We start from the raw sequence: 16,613 nt of genomic DNA, 5'->3' as shown, positions 1-16,613 counted from the left end.
GAGGGTGTGTCAGGCTTTCCAGTGTAAGTGTCTATTTTCAGAAGTTATATTGCTCTGTTGTAGAAATTCATGCCAAGCAGCAAGTTGGCAGGAAATGTCGCAACTTAGAGATGGAAAAAGAAGCAGAGAAAAAAGATCTGCCTGATGGTTAATTAAGGAAACTCTGCCTTCATTGGTTCCAGACCTTGTGCTTGAGACAGCAATGGCAGTGCAACAAGGGGAGCCATCGAGACGTGGGGTGACCATTATGAGCAGCTGGGTGTCTTGAGGTATGGAAAGAAGCAAAGTAGCTCAGGTCATTCTATTTGTGTTGCAGAGGGGTTTGGAGCAGTAAGCTATGAAGGCAGCACACACACAGCAGCAGGGCTACGGGGCTCAGCAAGCTCTCTGTGAGCATGGCAGGGCCTGGAGCTCTTGCAGGTTCCTTGTCTGTGGTCCCTCCAGGTCAGTCCTGTTTGTCTTGTCCTATCAGGGACAGTGTCTGATGCACAGGGAACAGTGAGGCAGTCTGAGCCACCCATTTTCCTGTGCAAGAAAGACATGCCAAAAGCAGAACTTTGTCAGCAAATAACAGGTTCTGTCCATTTTTGCTTGGATTCATACAAACATTTTAGCAGTGTTATGCCCCAATGAAATCAGGAGACTAACACTCATATGCTTTTGGAAATATGGCTTTTCATTGCTGGGTGCTGCAGTGGTGAAAGATGCCAACATGTTTCCTGATCCTCTGCCTTGGGCAGGTGGGGAATATTTTTCAGTCTGCCTTCTTTTCCCTCTTAGCTAGACAAAACAGTCCATGAATCCTTGACAGAACCCTAAAGAGACTTCTCATTGCTCCTGTTTGCTCATCTTCCCTGCCCTCTCAAGGCCAAACTGCATCTACCAACCAGGCAAGGAGAACCAATAGCAGCTCCTTGGTATGGAGACCTGACACCATCACCTCAGGTGCTCCTCACCAGGGGATGGGCATGATGCTTGTGATGCCTTTTTACCTCCAGGTGTGCTGGGGGAAAGAGAGCAGCAGTCAGACTGGAAACTGAACCAGGCAGTGATTTGCAGTAGGAAGAGAAGTTGTCAGTCTGGATTTTCTTAAGAAAGGCTTCCAAATGGTGGTGGTATGTGTTCCTGCACGGGATGAGACTAAAGCCTACATCTTGTAGACAAACTGCACTGGAAGCACCATGTACCAGCTACAGTTCTTGTGGCTCAAACTACAGTATAAATGTTTGCAGTGAGATTTTTACAGCTTGTAGCAAAAATAAAACGAAGTGCAATTCACAGAATGTGAAGATATTCTTACCCTAGCTCTTCTTCCATGTGAGAAAGGTTGAAAGAACAGGCTGTAAATATGCTGTCATCTGTTGCAGCCTTTCTGTTTGGAAGAGATGTGATAATATGAATGCAGTTTATTCCTTGGTGTGTTCTGTGTTATTTACAGAAGGATAAGCACAGAGTCTTTTTTCCCTTTCTTTGAATGCAGTAGAAACAAACACAAATGAATAGTTTCTGTACACACATTCCCAAGACTGTTGGTTCTGACAAGTCTGACCTCAAGAGAGTCCCTCTCTACATTGCTCCTTACTTTTCCCTCTCCTGTATCAAGCCAACCCAAGTACATCAGCCATGACCACGTCTGGGCAAGCACAGCAGTTCCTGAGTTTGCCAAGTCCTGCTGTGGAAGCTAGATCTCTGGGAGAGGGTTTCCACTAATCAACTGTCTTTACAACATTAAAAGAGGATGGTTATTCCTTCTGCTGAACCTGGATGTGAACCTGCATGATGTGTTTCTGACTGTAATGGGATGTGTGGGGATTGTGGATTAAAGACTTGCCCAAAGGCTGCTATTAACATTTTTCAGTGTAATAATCAAGAGACGGAGGAGCAACATCTAATTTAGGTGTTCATAGCAAGTCACCTTAAGACAGTGCCCAGATCTCTGTATTGATTGGATTGGGAGACAGAGTAGTGCAGACCTGGATAGGCAGGGAATTGACCCACCCATTACTCCTTTGTACTCAGAAGCTATAAGAGCTCTCACACCTGAAGGGCTGTGATACGTGCTTTTTAGGAAGGAGGCAGGTGAGATGCGTGAGATGGTTGTGCTCTGCACAGACAGGAGCAGCTCAGATGCATGAAGTTCTGCTATGGACTGTGTGATGGGCTGGTCAGAAGTTTATGGGACAGGATCAGAGGAAAGGCCAACATAGGTAACATTGTGGTAGGCATCTACTGCAGATCACACAGTCAAGAAGACAAAACAGATGAAACCTCTTTAGAGATGTGGAAGAATGTCACAGTTTCAAGCCCTGGCTTTTATGGGAGATATTAGCCAATGTGACATCTGCTGGGCAGGAAGCAGTAGGGCACAATAATTCAGGTTTCTGGAGTAGATCTGGGACAATTTCCTGATACAGGTGCTGGACAGGCTGAGTAGAAAGGTGTTCTGATGGATTCACTACTCACAAGCGAGGAAGAAATGGTAGGGGTTGTGATGGTCAATGGTAACCATGGAGAGACCAAGAGGTGGCAGAATTTAAGATTATGTGAAAGGAGAGAGAGATGAGTAGCAGAACAATGACCCTGGGATTCAGGAGAGCAGACTTTGGCTTGTTCAGGGAACTGATCAGCAACATCCCTTGGCATATTGCCATGAAGAGTAAAAGGATATGAAGGGTTAGTCTGTCTTCAAGGACTGCCTCCTCAGACCCCAGGTATGGCCCATACTGATTCACAGGATGCTAAGCAGGTAATGCATGAGACCAGCTTGGGTGCACAGAACTACCAACTGAGCTCAAAAATAGAAATAAAAAATGTAAGAGGTGAAAACAAAGACAGGCAATCAAGGAGCAGTATAGAACTACCCAGGTATGTAAGAATGGGATTAAGAAGGCCAAGGCTTGGCTAGAGCAAAGATGAAGAGCAACAGGAAGGGTTTCTACAGGCATATTAGTAGTGAAAGGAAGACCAAGAAAATGTGGGTCCACTGTTGAATGGGGCAGGTGATCTAGTGATGAAGGACACAGAAAAGTCTGATATTGTCAGTATTTTCTTTGTCTTCACTGGTGGAGTCTGCTTCCATTACCTATGCCTAGTGGCAGAGTTTGGAACAGAAAGATACTACCCACAGTGGAAGATGATCATGCTGGGGTGACTTAGATAAACTGGACATATACAAATCCATGGGACTGGATGGGAGGCGGTTTAGATAGACATAAGGGAGAAAGTTCTTTATAGTGGGGGCTGTCAAGCACTGGAGCAAGTTGACCAGAAAGTGCATACGATTTCTAATCTTGGAAGAACTCAGAGCTCTGCTAGATGAGGCCTGGAGAAACCCCCCCTTTCATTGAGCAGAAGATTGCAGCAGAGTCCAGCAGAAGCCATTTCCAAACTATTTTTTTCTATGTTTCCAGTAGATGTCTGGAATATGTACATAAACTGAAAAGTGCCTGGAAATGAGTTCCATGCCTTAAAATGTGCAGCACTGAATGTAGCATGGCCTAAATGCCACCCAGCCCTGAATGGACCCACAGATCGTGGACGTATAGAGCAAAGGGTAGTAGTGGTGGTACAGGGACTGCAGCAGATATTAAGATCTCTAACCTCTTGCTGTGAGGATCTGTAGGGCTTGCACAGCTCTCTGCTGCTCCATTCTAACCTCTCGCCCTTTAGGTGTGCTGCAGGTGCTTCAGGACTTCTCTCCTAAACCTCCCAGTGCTCAAGGTATTGGTGTCACACACTCTGAAGTCTTTGTGAGTCCCTAACAGATCTCTCTCCAAGAGCCCTGGGTAGGCTGAGACCTCTCTGAAGCGGTGCTGACATGAATTTGAGCAACTGCAGCAGCTGATAGCTGATGTGTTCTTGTTTCACCGAGCTGGCAGGGGTTACAATAGCAGTACAGAGGGCAGTGCAGGACTTGCCAGGGTGTTAGTCACCAGCAGACAAGCTGTCTAAAGATCCCTGGGCAAACACTCAGTTGCTAGGGCGGGCTGGCACCTGTGCCACTGCATCTTCACAGCTCTTGGTACTTAACCCGGCAGCTATGGTCGGGCATCCAGCACACAGACCTCAAGAAGGACCTGGTTTTCTTGCTAGGCTTTTACCTTGTCCCTGAGCAGCTCCTGATCCTTCAGAACATCCTTCAGATGTTGTTGCACAGCTGCTGGCTCAGCAGGTTCACACCCACAGGAAGGCTACCATAAGCGTTTCAGGTTTAATGTAGGTTAATTTAGCTTTAATCAGTGTTTTGGAGATGTTGCCATTCTTTATCTCAACACTATTTCAGAAGGGCTGCCTTTTAGGCTATTTAATTCTCATCTTGGAAGCATGAGCAGTTTTTCCAGGCCTGTAGCAGGAGACCGTGTACCTCTGCAAGTGAGACCCTCTGTCCCCTGCTGCCTGACCAGGAGGAGCCATGGATATCCTCGAGCAAATTGCACTTTAAACAGAAGTAAGTTGCGTGTGCCTACTAGTAATTAAATGGACATTTTATATCATTTCTTTGAACAGTCCCTCTTCGTGAAGTTGAGTCTGAATTATTGGCTGATGAAAATCCAAATGGCAGTCCCACATACGATCTTTCGACAGAAGTTGTGAATGTGGAAATGTGAGAAACCTTGCTGAGAGCATATCTGCATGAAGGTGATAGGCTTTGGTGCAATTCTAAGAGTTCATTTCCAAACGGGGCCTGGTTCCTGTGTTGCACTCGACATGACTAGAACCATATTCCTTTTTAGTTTTAAAACCTTCTCTCCACAGTCAGAAACACCTGGCTGTTGTGACTCAGGCGCCACTCCAGAGAGGACATTCTCTTCAAGGAAGGGACAACTGATGTACAACAGCAAGCAGAAGGTTGGGAGCAAAGCAGGGGAGCCAGGTAAAAATCCAGGAATCAAGGTACAATATCAAGACTCAATTATTGCCTAAATGGTCGTACTTGTAATACAATAAGCACTACAGGATAAGAATTGTCTCTGAATATTTTTTAAGCAAAGATTACTGAAAGATTCCTTTCAGAGTAAACAACACTGTACCCAGTAGAGCAAATGAGTTATTAGGTGAGAACAAACATCTGGATTTGCTGTGAATTTTGGATTTCTTCATAATGTTCTAATTTAAAACAGAAAAAGAAAACAACAGTGGAAGCAGTGAAATAGTAACTTCATTGTGTAAAAGAACAAAATTCAAAGATTGATTACAAACACCATTATTAATACAAAAGACATTGCTGTACCTTTGAAATGAGTTCTAGATGTAAGTCTGTGTTGTCAGTTACACTGAAGATTAGAAACATGTCTGCATGTTGTATTTTGACAGAATATTCTTCCATGGTTTCACATTCTCATCCAAGGTACCACCCAAACCAAGCCTGTCCCTGATGGATCAGTGGAGTCACATGCCAGGACTGTGACTCAGTACTCATTAGTCCAGGATTAAATTGGTTTTGAATTGTCCTGGTCTGCAGAACTAACCCCTGGCTCTCATTCAGTGCAGACACTACAACAAAACACGAGCATTTCTGACCTGTCGCATCCTTCTCTTCCCTCGCTTGTTCAAGCACCACGGACTTCTCACCCAAACTGCTGAGATATATTCAGACCAAATACGCATCTCACCTTAGGCCAAATATTTCTGCTCAGCTTCTGCTTCCCTGAGGCCACACTTTTGTATGATTTAGTTCACTTGCACCAACCACGCTGTGTGCATACCAGTGGGTCCCAGCAACTGTCACAGTCTCGGAGGGACAGGAGGGACAGTGGCTTTTGAAGTCACACATGCTTTTTGTCTTTTGGGGGAAGACAAGGGCCCTGGCTGGTGACAGCAGGTACTTGCTGGCCAGAGGAAGGTACTTTCTGTGCACTGCATGGAGTTATTTTGGTCCCACAAAAGCCACTACCTATGCTATTTATCCTTGAGAGTCTTACTAGGACTGTGTCTATTTATACTCACACAACCATAGCACCCTCCGTAACACCAGTAATTCTCAATGCAATGGTATTTGTCACAGCGAGCAAAAGGCAGAAGCTGTCCCCCCTCAGTGGCAGGCTGTCCGGTGACGCTGGCAGCGTGTCACACAACTCTGTGACTCGTGGCTTGTTCCTACCTGGAAAAGAAATGCAAAGAGGCGGACAGAATCCTAGGGCATGCAGCAGAGGCATTCCCATAAAGGCCTAGGGGTTTTGCCAGGACAATTAAATTTGCTTTACAAGGAATCCAGTAGGTTTAAAGGAAACTTGGAGATCTGTGAATGCCAAGAGCTTCTCATCCTTACAAGGTAAAGCTGTTAGCACTCTGCTTCATGTTGTTACTTCCCGAGGTATCCCATCCTTAGCAATTTCTTCATCTCCCTCAATTCACTCTTCAGTGACAGCATTCTAGTTTGACAAAAGGGGAAATAATTGCACACAACAAGCTGTCATTTTACTCTGTTCATGGAAGTGGTGATAGAGGGAGGAAGCATATTCAGCATTAGTTCATCCGTTAATATTTACATCAAAGAAATGAGCTGGTCTTCTGGCTGACCTCTCTCTCAAAAAAAAGTAAGATTAATTTGTTTGATCGGGACACTTAAATAAATTTTAGATCCTATTTGATAATATTATGCAATAATCAAGGCACACAGAGCATCTGGACCTTCATGCTCTGCTGGTAAGTGTGTCGGCCTGTTCAGAGGCACACAGATTTCCTGGCACTGGCACGAGCTTTTTGAGGATTAAGCCTTGGTTCCCCAGGCTGACATTCTCCGTAAAGGTCAGTTAGCCTTTCCCGTGTCCCCTGTCAAACTCACTGACACTGAGCCCTCTCCTTTGCTAAAGATGATCCAAGCCTTGGAATATGCTCTTGACTAATGAGCTATTTTGGTTTCTGAACCAGCTGTTTCACTGGTGCAAATCAATGCAGCTCTGATGTGAAGTAAAAGGTGCCAACTTTGGCTTTGATGTCCTTAGCTGCTTCTCCAGTATATCTGTTTCAGCAAAGCCTCCTAGCAGAAACACAGCTCGTATCCACCAGAGTGCTTCAAGCAGTAGGTCCCATTCCAACTCCCTGCAAGAAGGGACGTAGACCAGCAGAGGCTGTTTGGCTGAGGTATCTCATCAGTATCTCCTTGATGTGAGGTCTCTCAAATACTTCCCTTCTCTCCCTGCCTTCTGTGCCAGCTTCAGTGTCATGCTGTCCCCTGAGACCTTGCTTGGTAAATCCTGTGTCCTCCTCCCAGGCAGATCTTTCCTCCCTGCCATGCTAACGCTCCTGATGCTCTACAGCAGTCTCTGTCCCACCAGCTCACCACCGTGACATCTGCATGGATGAGGCCTCTCCTTCAGTCCCCAGGCTGGTCAAACCTGTGTTCTGCTTGTGTCTTGGATCATGTCACACTCATCTTTGAATTGATTCTTCCCTTGTCCTTTCTCCCCTTTGTGGTCAAAGAAATCTCTTTCTTGGTGTATGTCTCTATGTAGTAATCTAGGAGAGCCAGACAAATTATAAGGGATTCTGAGTATCTATATTTCCCTTTTATAGCTGAAGAACTTGGGCCCAGCAATATCTGGTGTGTAGCACAAGGCTGTAAAGAAACTGTGTCAGAACCTGCAATTACATCCAGTTTTCTGGCTCTCATACACTTCTCTTAGGCATTAGAACACCTATAATGGCCCTCTTCTACACTGCTCCTTGCACATACTAATGAACGTTTTCTTATTCTATATTTAATGATTTCTCATCATGTACTCTTTATCATTGTACTCAGATGCAGTCTGACAAAAACATGCTTTCTCTTCACTAAAGCAATGGAAGCATTTACTTCTGCTGCTGTTTGGCTTCTTCGGATTATGGATCAGCAAAGTTAATTGCTGAATTGTCCTTAATTCTTGAAACCAGTGCTGAGACAAGTCCATTCACACAGCGTGTATCTACTGATGAATTGGAATTGCGAACATAAAATCCAGACTTCTTACATCAGTTCAAACATACCAGACATTCTCTAGTTCAGTTTTGGGAAAAAGCTATCATGTTGCTTATGGAGCAACAGTGGATTTTAAACGTATGACTTACACTCTGGTTTTAGCGTAGGAATATCTGAAGCATGTATCAGTGAGTCATTTGTTAAAGTATTGAATCCTGAAGCAAGGGAATCATTTTGCTGATTGTGTTTCTGTGCTTTCTAGTATGTGTCATGGAAAACATTGGCTATCATGCCAGACTTTGCCTCAGAGGAAGGTCATATTCCTTTAGCACCTCTTGATTAACACAATACCTGAAACTCCCTTCCCTACTTTTAATTAGTAAGCATGATTGAAACCTCTGTGGGTATTTCTAATAGTTGCAGGAATGCTGAGATAGTGGATATTTACCTGTTCTGGCCTGCTGGGCTGGAAGAACCCAGAAGTCATTTGTTTACATTAAATTTTCAGTTCTGGTGAAATTTGTCCAAGAAGACTCCACAGCTGAAGGGTGCTATATCTGCTGACGTGCTGAGAAGTGCTGTAACGATCTTCCACATCTTCAGAACTGGATAATTTTTGTCACTTGAATCTTTCAGGCACCTCCTGTAGTACAGAGATAAAGCAAAGCCTCATTCACCCTGGAGGAAATGTTGGCTAAGTGGGATTATGTGATGGTGAAGGGCCAAAATAGTAGAGCAGTGGATGGTGGGAGCTTTGATGAGCCATGATCCTATGGCAAACAACAGGCTGAAAGTATATATGAGCTACTCAATGGAATTTCATGGGGTTAGATGGCACCTCCCGAGCCTGGCTTTCTGTCTGAGACATGGCAGGTCAGAGGTAGTCTGGTGCAGGAGGGCAGTCAAGCAGAAGGAAAGCAACCATGGAGCAGTACCATGGGTATGTGTGCTATGAGCCTGCCTGCAGAAGAGCTCGGCTAAGATCTCACCCTCGAATCATGAGATCTGATGGATGGAATTGGGCAGATGATGAATGATAGAGCCACTGGGTGAGCTGGACGATGGTATCCCAGCCATGTCCTTTTGCTCGGCCTGAGGATGCTGCAGGGAGCAAGCAGTGCCTCACCATGTCAGTAAAGGAAGGCAAGAGCTCTGTTGGTGTAGCAACTGTACAACTGAAGGCAGTTACATCAGCTGTGTCCCAGTTACCTGGCAAGTTGTAGCAGAAACTCAGGATTTCAGCAATGCTGATCAAGGTTCACAGGCTTTCCAAGAGGATTGTCAACACTGTTCAGTGCTGTTTGCTTTACAACTGAGTAAAAATGGTTCGGAGGATACTACATTGGTAGGGTAGGATTTTATTTCGTCTTGTGATTTCACAGCTCAAGCTCTTTGTGTGACTGTTGGGCAATTTTTTCCATTATTCCTATAAGTTAATTGTGGGAATTTCTCTGAACAAACGGACAAAAACAAAACAGCACAACAACCATTTGGTTTTGTTATTCAAATGAAAAATTATATCGGGATGCATGCATTTATTGAATTAGAACAATTATTAGTTGCTCATTTACTCCTTTAACTATGACAGGAAATTTTCTCTTTCTGATCTTTCCCAGCATGGTTCTGTCTGGGAAAGCTGATAATATTCCATTTTTAACTGCTATTTCTCATCGTGCTTTTGGCAGACACGATGGTTGCAAAGGCAAGGTGACCACAGAGGGAGTGGCTAAGAGGTCATTGCTGTATGGACTGATAATTATTAGTCACGATATATATTGGGAAAGGCTCTTCATACTTCATAATTTTATATGTCACAAAAATAGTTTGTTTTTGCTCTGAGCCTGATAAATTGCTGTTTCAGCTGGGTAATTGTTGCAGCTTGTTTGGTTACAAAATCTTTGGTCATCTGGATAGTATTTCTGTAGCATGGGTGAGAAGTCATGGTAGTAGCTCCTAAACTTTATTAGGAAGAAAGTTCTACTGTTGCTGTTTAGCGTGGGATAGTCTATGAAGAAGAAGACAGGACATGTTAGAAATGCCAACACTATAACTGATTTTTTTGGACGTTCTTTCTACTCACATCATAAATAAAACTCCTTTCATCAGGGGCTCTCTCTCTATATATATTATATTGGTTGAAAAATGTATGGGAACATCTTTCTTCTAATTTTCCCTTCCAGAGAAAATCATATATTAATTAAACTTAACATTTTCTGAAATGCTGCATGCATATGGGTGTGGGATTGAACATGCAAAGGGCACTCCGAAATGCTTCTCATGCTGCTATTAATAAATAAACCTTACTGACAACATGCATTGACAACGTTGTTGTCTACTGTACTCGTTTAAAAAATAACATTTTTGTGAATTTCTCAGCAACATGGTACAAACATAATTCATGCAAAGAACAGTGGTTCAAAAAGGGACTGAAAACCTCATTGTTTAGAGGAATACATAATCTGCTGACTGCTCTGTTCAATTAGGGCTTCGGACTGTAAACTACTAGCTCAGGTTTTTTATAATCTTGGTGTGAGCTGACTGATTGAAGAATGGACAATGGAAGGGCAAGCCAAGGGCTCCAGATCTTACTGGCATATTGTTATATCAGATTCTCAATTTTAATTTGCTGTACAAAATGCATGTTTATCCCATGAGCTTGGGAAGAAGAACTCAAAATTGAGATTTTAATGGTGACAGCCGCTAGTCTGAATTGGCAGCACCTTGAAACTAAAAGATGTTCTAAGAGATATGAAGAGATGTGGGCTAAGAGATACGAACCAGAGATTCCTTCCAGGGTGGTGCTAGTTCCCAGACCTGCCCCTCAGGCTGACTCTGTGCCACAGCTGCCAATGTCCTTCTAAGAGGGTGCGCTGAAAAACACAGAAGCGAGAGATGATCCTTTTACCCTTTGAGTAAAGCAGAGATTGGCACTACCATGCTTATGGTGTTCCCCCTCTGCACTACTGACTTGCACAATTTTCTGAAGAAATGGCAAGATACACTGCTTTGGGAACGATCCTGTCCTGATTCTGGAGGTGCAAAAGCTATTTCATGTGTTTGGGTGAGAGTAGAGAAGAAAAGGTACAGCTAGCACTGCACTAGAATTTTTCTCAGAAACTATTTTTTTTTAATCAAAAAAATATTGATGCTCTGTGATCAAAACTGAAGTTAAATGTCTCATTTTGAAAATTTTGGCATATTTTCCTTTGTATATACTCTCTTCCGTAAATTTCATATTTTAAAAAAGCGTGTATATATTTTTAACATAGGCTAACTCAAATTATTGGCATGAAATAGTTTGATATACTCCAAACATTTTTTATGGTGCCCTTTGAAAAATGTTAGGTCATCTAATTTATTCAACTAATTCAAACTGGGAAATCTGCCAAATTCTTGAAAATTATCCAGAGACAGGAAAGGATTATGCTGTGGCTTCTCTAAACTCTAGTGTTGTCTTTATTTAGCCCACTCATAGCTTTAGACATTGGGCAACGACTACAAGTATTGATGGATGGTTTCTTTAGCCCTGGGTTAGCTCTGGCCTATTTGAGGCACTGGTGATCTCTCCTCAGAAAAGCAAGTAATGACACACAGCTCACTGAAAACAGAATTCTTTGGGTCGTAAAAGACGTCCAACAGGAGAGAGCTGTCCTCACCCATAGGCCAACCAATACTTATCCTAGCTGCTTGCTATTTCATACCTTTTCCTGATGCTAATGGGCTGGTTGAATGAGGATGCCGTTTCTTGCCCTGTTTCCAGCCTTTCTTTTTCATTGGCAGAGGCAGAGGCTTGTGTGCAACTGCGGCAATGGTCTCTTTTCTCTCTGCAAGTTTTGCCGTGAAGAGGGTCCCTGATGGCCAAAAGAGTTGTGACATTACCATACATACATGTACACCTTCAACTCTTATGTTGAAACACTCGTTTCATGGTCTTAGAGAACAGTTGACTGGAATATTTTTCTTTGATGTTAGCACAGCCATGTAGGTTATGGCAGACTCCTGCCTATGAAATGCCAACACAGAGTATGGATTATTATACCACCTGGTGACCTCAGGATTTTTAACATCAAGCTCTAATGCAGCTAGCTACCCGCTGTTCAAGAGGTTGTTTCTTTTTATAATCCTATGTTTGACTTGTTAGGTATCATTTGTAAATCATATAATCATTTTGGTTGGATAAGAACTCTAAAATCATCAAGTCCAACCATAGTTTATAGCCTATTTTTAAACTGCATTAAATTTACTTCAATACTAAGCAGATAGTCCACTACTGTGTAGCTGCTTTGCCAAATTTGTTCTTCAAAATGAAAGGAAATTCATCTTATTTTTGATGTGCTTCTAGAGTTTCCCACACACTGGTCTGAACTTCTGGGCTATAATTACAAACTTTGAAAAAAAAATTGAAACTATCAATAAGACATGTAGCTTGCTTCTGCATTTGAATATGTAAAACCATCTGGTGTAATATACCTGTTTTTTTGTTGTTGTTTTGTTTTACATTTTACATGAATATTAACATTGAGTGAAAGCCTCACTTTCAGTCTATATAGAAAATGTATTTGCATCAAAATAGCCCCTCATGAAGTGTGCACACAACAATGGCACTTATAACCAGGCATTTCTGCATTTCAGTTCGATTTCTGGGTATTCAGGCAGTTGCTTAAAGAGGGACTTAGCTGACTGGAAGTGTTCTCTGATGGTGAGTGAGGATTTCATGAACATTTGAACAAACAAGATGCAGAATACCACAGCTGCAGATAAGCAGAGTTGTATTTTTCACAGGAATATTATTCTGCACTTGCAATGTGAGGTGATGGAGGCCTTCAGTTATTCAGTGAAGAATATAACCAATACTATCAACAGCAAAGTTATGTCAACAGCATCCTGGCTTGTATCAGAAACAGCATGGCCAACATGACTAGGGAAGTGATTGTCCCTCTGTACGTAGCTCTGGTGAGGCTGCACTTCGAATGCTATGTTCAGTTTTGGGCTCCTCACTACAAGAAGGACATCAAGGCCCTGGAGAGTGTCCAAAGAAGGGCAATGAAGCTGGTGAAGGACCTAGAGAACTAGTCTTAGGAGTGGCTCCTCATAAGGGGGTTGTTTAGCCTGGAGAAAAGAAGACTCAGGGGAGACCTTATTGTACTTTACAATTACCTTAAAGGAGGTTGTTGCGAGGTGGGGATTGGGCTCTTCTCCCAAGCACAAAGTGATAAGATGAGGGGAAATGGCCTTAAGTTGTGCCAAGGGAGGTTTACTTTGGATATTAGGAGAAAGTTCTTTACTGAGAGGGTTGTGAAGCATTGGAACAGGATGCCCAGGGAAGTGGTTGAGTCACCATCCCTGGAGGTCTTCAAGAAATGTGTAGATGTAGAACTTATGAACATGGTTTAGTGGCGGATTTGTCAGTGCTAGGTTAAAGGTTGGCCTAGATGATCTTGTCCAGATGTTCCGACCTGAACAATTCTGTGATTCTGTGCTTCCTTCAAAAGGGATTCCTCTTAAGTTACTGCCTGGAACAGTTTTTATTTTTATTTTTTTTTCAGACTGCGGCTGATCAGCATTGCAATTTTCTGGAGGAAGAGTTGCTCTTGTGAAGAGATCCTGACTGAGAGAAGCTGTAAAACAGGAGTATAAAATCCTGAATGGCATGAAGAAGGTAAGAAGGGTGCAATTATTTATCACTCAATATACCGCAAGAACTAAACATTATCAACTGAAATGTTTAGTCCGTTTTTAAACTTTTTTCACTTGCTAACCAACTAAGCTGTGATGAACCCTAAACCACCGGATGTTGTCGATGTTGAAAGCATACACAGTTCAAAAACTGATAACAAGCAGATAAAAAGTCTCCTGCTGTGTATTAACCTTCAGCTGATGAAGTTCTGAAGCTGCAGATTGCTAGTAACTGTGAGGACATTATCTGTTTGTTCCCTGCCTTATTTACATCCTTCCTAAAAGCACTCAGTTATTACATGTACATCTCCAAGTTGTGTGTGTGCAGGGGGGATTTTAGGAACAGAACAGCTAGACAGCAATGCTGCACACAGCTTCCTACAATTAGCTGATGAGAGGCTTCCCAAATTGGTGGTTGCTTTGGGACCTTTGTACTCAGTACCCTTGGACTTTCCATCTGCTAATTTCTCAGTGGATTTTCTAAGCATTTGAGCTTTCTCCTCACATACTAAGAATTGTGCAAGGCACAGATTCTGCAAAGCCAACTGTGAAAGCCATGTGGTCTCTACCTAGGAGTCAAGGCTCAGTTGCAGAGTGCTGTCTCTGAACAGCTAAGGTGTGATTGCACAGAGATAAATTCAGGTGTTTGCTAATCTGCTTTGCCACAAGATTTAACAGATGCCAAAAAATTTACTTCTCAGAACGTTTTTCCCAAAGCTTTTTTATTTTACCGTTTACTGATAAACGTCAAGAAAACAATGTCAGGAAATAATTAGAAAAGACGCAGGAAAAAAAAAAAAAAAAAAAAAAAAAAGGAAAACAGATGGAAAATCAGTCTAACCCGGGGAGCATTGCAGCTCCTCGACCATTTCATTTTCCTTGGGTGCCCCCTCGTGTCCATCACTAGTATAGCCAAATGCATTTGGCCTGGCACGGAGAGAAAAAGCAGCATCCTGCTGCTATCACTATCCTTATAAGGTTAATCCATTTCGAAATCCTTTGTTCCCCCTCTATCTAGTTTCCATATGACTTCAGCTCCAAAGAATCTGTGTGCAAATTTGCAGGTTGAGTGCATCATTTATTTTGTCTTATTTTGGACAGTCCAGAACCAAAGATGGTTTCCTCTGTGTTTCGGCCCCACTCCTGTTATGGGCACATCCCAAACTTCTCGTAAGACTTCAGCCAGATTCCTAGGCCAAATTTTAAGATGCATGATCACAGCTGAGATCCCAGAGAGCTGAGGATACTCACATGCTCAAAGCAGCCGATCAAGTCAAGGGATTAAACTCTGTGCCTCGTACTTTAACCAAAAATATTTCCCACGTGTGTGGGTGAGTTGGGAGGCTCAGTACACAGAAGGTTCAGCTATGATGACAAGGCACAGAGTCCATGGGTTTTCTCTCATATGATATGTAAGAATCTGCTTCAAATTAGTTTATTTATAGAAGAAGACTCGTTCCTTGTGAAAGTGATGTGTCATCACCTTGCTCTAGCATAGTCCCTGCTGTGTTGTTCAAGCATTAGCAGGAGCAGAGTGGGATTCCCTTGCACTCCCCCGTTTTTGTACAGCCCATTTGCATTCTTCCTACTGTTGTATGAGCGGTAGGAAAAAAAATATATTTTTCAAACAAATGAGAACAGTTCCTTTCTTTGAAACCCAAAGACACCCCCGGGGTGGGGGGGCTCGGGGTTATATTCGGGGTTCCTGCAGACACAGCAGGAAGGAAACTGGTCAGTCTGGGCTAACTGACATCCTGATCACCATTTTTAATTACACTTAGGAGTGAAAATAATAGGTATGAAATATGACGGTAGGTGAAACAGAAAACAGGTTATTTTCTCCTCTTGACCAAGAGGACCAAAGGCAAAACAGTGCAGGGACTGGAGTTCTGTCAACACAAATTTTAATCTGTCAGTTCTAACTCGAATTCAAGCTTGAGATGGCTTACTAAAAGGTTGTTATGCTATCCTAAGTGAACTGAGTAAATGGCTTTGGTCAAAAGAGGTTTAGTTAATCCTCTTGCAAGCAGAAAGGACAAAGATCTTACAGTGCCGAAGAATGACTTACATTTCGGCCAGTAGAAGATGACCAAACATTTGAAATATTTAAGGGCTTTTGTATAAGAAAGCTTTCATGAGCAGGAGGCAAAGGACACATTTCCTTATTCAGTATTACTTTTTTTTTCCCCAGCAGCTGCATGTGATGCTCTCGCTGGGGCCCTCTGCTGGTCACATTCGAAGTGAAAAACCCCGAACACTCCCAACTTGATTGGGACTCGCAGGAAAAGACCGGTAACACTTAACCAAAACACCGCCAATTTTGGAACGGGGATGCAAAATTTAATTCCTCACGGATCATAAATACATCAGCCTCTACTTAAGTGAGTTAAGAATAAACTTTTTTTTTAGGGAAAAGTATTTAATAACTGCTGCAGGGCTTCTTGTGTTGGTGCTGACTTCTGTCAGAACTGTATGATGAATGATCTGGTTTGGTAGTTGTCAATTAAAATGTTCTGATGCTGCAGAGACTGAGTGAGAGGAAATAAATACATATATTTTCATGGGGCTTTCTCCTCCTATAAATAACAAAAATATTTGTTCACGAATTGTATCAGGAATATCATTTTCCTCTGACATTACCTACATGGTGTATAATTTTGTGAGATTTCTGCATTAATGGACTTGTGTATTTCTAATGCCAACAGCTGAAAGTATACAAAAATACTGCTGTGGTATCTATTCTGCTCAGTTTCGGTCAGGGGAATGCCACACTAGTTCATGACATATGGGTTGCATGATAAAGAAAACAATAACCTCCTTGGCTGAAAGCCTATTTGTTGCGTTCAGGAATGAATAACCAAGTAGTTACAAAGCACTCGACTTAAATGCTACGGTACCTTAGGCAAAACTCAAGTACCTTACTGAAACCGATTCATTATGCCCCATAACATTTTTACCTATTTGTTATCACAGAATGGTCGAAGAAATTTGATTGATGAATACTTTCTGAAGCATAACAGAAGCATTATTTTGAAATATG

At 42.5% G+C, this 16,613-nt stretch overlaps 1 long non-coding RNA gene across 1 annotated transcript; it reads left to right on the top strand.

The window, feature by feature from the left end:
- Positions 1–10,686: 10,686 nt before the first annotated feature.
- On the top strand, positions 10,687–16,094 carry LOC118168658. Its single transcript, XR_004751720.1, has 3 exons — positions 10,687–10,978; positions 13,444–13,556; positions 15,768–16,094. It is a non-coding gene; the product is annotated as an uncharacterized LOC118168658 (long non-coding RNA).
- The last annotated feature ends 519 nt before the right edge of the window (positions 16,095–16,613 follow it).

Source organism: Oxyura jamaicensis, chromosome 5 (assembly GCF_011077185.1).
Source record: "Oxyura jamaicensis isolate SHBP4307 breed ruddy duck chromosome 5, BPBGC_Ojam_1.0, whole genome shotgun sequence".
NCBI classification, from domain to species: Eukaryota; Metazoa; Chordata; class Aves; order Anseriformes; family Anatidae; genus Oxyura; species Oxyura jamaicensis.
The sequence above is the reverse complement of the archived record's forward strand: the minus strand, read 5'-3'. Positions and strand labels throughout refer to the sequence as shown.